Source organism: Poecilia formosa, unplaced genomic scaffold (assembly GCF_000485575.1).
Source record: "Poecilia formosa unplaced genomic scaffold, Poecilia_formosa-5.1.2 Scaffold2577, whole genome shotgun sequence".
NCBI classification, from domain to species: Eukaryota; Metazoa; Chordata; class Actinopteri; order Cyprinodontiformes; family Poeciliidae; genus Poecilia; species Poecilia formosa.
The window spans coordinates 2,628-5,013 of NW_006802516.1; the positions used below are offsets into that span (position 1 = coordinate 2,628).

Consider the following 2,386-nt stretch of genomic DNA (forward strand, 5'->3'; position numbering starts at 1 on the left):
TTTTGCATATTGTTTACATTTGAACTCACTTTGACATCAGGTCTCAGTTCAGAACGGTGTAGTGTGATGCTTTATTTGTCTGTGTGTTGATATGAATGAAAAGTAATTCATTTTCAGTTTTTAAATCAGTGCAGCAGTTCAGACAGATTCCACCTCGTCCACTTATGTCTAAAATTGACCCTGGCTCTCAAATAATGCAGTCGAGTTTAGTCATTTAAACTGGTTAAAGTTTCCCATCTAACCCCCCCCAGCAGATTGCATAATTCACTCCCCTTTAACGATGAACTATTTCTGCCATGTGAGGTTTAAATAGTTCCTATCATTTTTTTCATACCACTAAAGAAAGCATTGTTTACATTGTTTTCCATTGACCCTGGCTCTCAAATAATGCAGTCGAGCAGTAAAATAATGCAGTCATTTAAACTGGTTAAAGTTTCCCATCTAACCCCCCCCAGCAGATTGCATAATTCACTCCCCTTTAACGATGAACTATTTCTGCCATGTGAGATTTAAATAGTTCCTATCATTTTTTTCATACCACTAAAGAAAGCATTGTTTACATTTCGTCCCTCCCCTTTTACAACATCCAACCTACAGGGAGGTGATGCAAATAATTCGAAAGTGGTAAAACAGGTTGGTCACCTTGCTCTGATTATGGAGCCGATCATTTAAAAAGCAACAACACACACCAAGTTTCTCATACTCCGGATTCATCAGCTGAATACGGGTCTACCAGCAGAAATAGCAAAGTAAGAAGTCTTCTCTTTTATTATTAAAACTGCTGTATTATTATTCTTACGTTGTGAACTTGCCCTTCCTGAACCGTCTCTTTATTGTTGTGTTGTTTTTATAATTTTTTTACCTTTGTGTGCACGCTGCCATTTACCATTAACTTGTTACTGGTATACTTGAATTTTTAGATTATTACTTGTACTGTATGACCATTCTACCAATCCCTATTATATTTGATCACATTATATATGTTTTATCTGTTTCTGATGCTTCTACAACAAAGACATAAAGCATAAAGTTGTATTTTTATGTTATATATTAAACAGTGTACATCTTAACACATAAAATACAACAAAATGTTCAGTTAAATATAACTCTCAGCCATATTTCTTCTTGGTAATGCATGAAAAATAATTGCTTATAATAAGCCAGAACCTTTTGAGATCTTGTCATATTTTTTATAAAGAGTACTGATGCTTTATTTTTCCCAATGTCTTTTCCCTGAATGCATAAAGTATTTTATGCCATTCTCATAATTCTTTTTTTTATTTTAAATTAAACTCAGTCACAAGAAGTGATGGTGTTGCTTCTTGTACTCACAAACAACCCTCATTTTTTCTATTAGAGCTGACATGAAGCTGGGTTTGCTGGTGGTGCTGGTTCTGGCAGCACTGCTGCCCAACCTTTCTGAGAGTCGCATTGTGTCCAAATGCGAGCTGAAGGAGCTGATTGCAGAGGCAATCAACAAGACGAGAGGGCCAGATGAGGTTACGGAAGAAATCTTGGCAGAAAGTAAGTTATATAGTTACATTTCATGACAGTAACTTGTGGTTAAGACTTATTTACTCCACAGAAAAAATCACTTGGAAAAATAGATTTAGGAAAAAAATGGCATTTGAAAAAGTAATGATGCTTTCTCAGTTCCACATAAAACTGTTTTAATAAGGTTCTCTCACTTTTGGGAAACAAGTCTGAAATTTATGCAAGACATGTTGTCTTACTTCAGTGGTTCCCAAAGTGTGGGGCGCGCACCCAGAGGAGGCACAGCGCCATTGCACAGGGGAGCGAGTTGTTCATGTTTTAACCCCATTTTGCAAAGAAGCTTTTTTTTTTAAATGTATTGATGATAGCAAAGTTGAATATTGTCATAAATAACAAAAAAAATGTTTGAAATAACACTGACGGCAAAGAAAACTCTTCAGTATAGAACTAAAAAACCAGTTGCACAAAAGTGTTTCACTGTAAAGATGGTTTGTAGTTTGTTTTGATGCAACCTGAAGTGTGAAATAAACTTCAGTGGAGTTTGAAAAGAAAATGTGTGTGTAGGTTTATGTCTGGTTCAACGATGTGTGTGGCCAGTTGATTTTTTTTTTCAGGGGGATTTTATTGTAATCCAGTGGTCCCCAAACTACGGCCCACCTCCACATTTGGTCCGGCACCCTGAACAATACCAGAGAGCATTCAGATTTTTTTTCATATTCCTTATTTTCCGGACTACAAGCCGCTTATATGTGGTCTTTTCTTCAACCACCAGGGGGCTCTTTAGCAGGAAGTGAATCATTGGAAGTCAAAATTGGAAATAAAAGAAGAAAGAACCCACTAAAACAGAATTAGGTTTTAATAGGGAATAGAAATTTGAGAATGTTGTTGGTCA

At 36.1% G+C, this 2,386-nt stretch overlaps 1 long non-coding RNA gene across 1 annotated transcript; it reads left to right on the forward strand.

Annotated features, from left to right (window-relative positions):
* The first annotated feature begins 575 nt into the window (after positions 1-575).
* Positions 576-1,887, forward strand: LOC103133314 (uncharacterized). Its single transcript, XR_001661261.1, has 2 exons — positions 576-749; positions 1,358-1,887. It is a non-coding gene; the product is annotated as an uncharacterized LOC103133314 (long non-coding RNA).
* Positions 1,888-2,386: the final 499 nt, after the last annotated feature.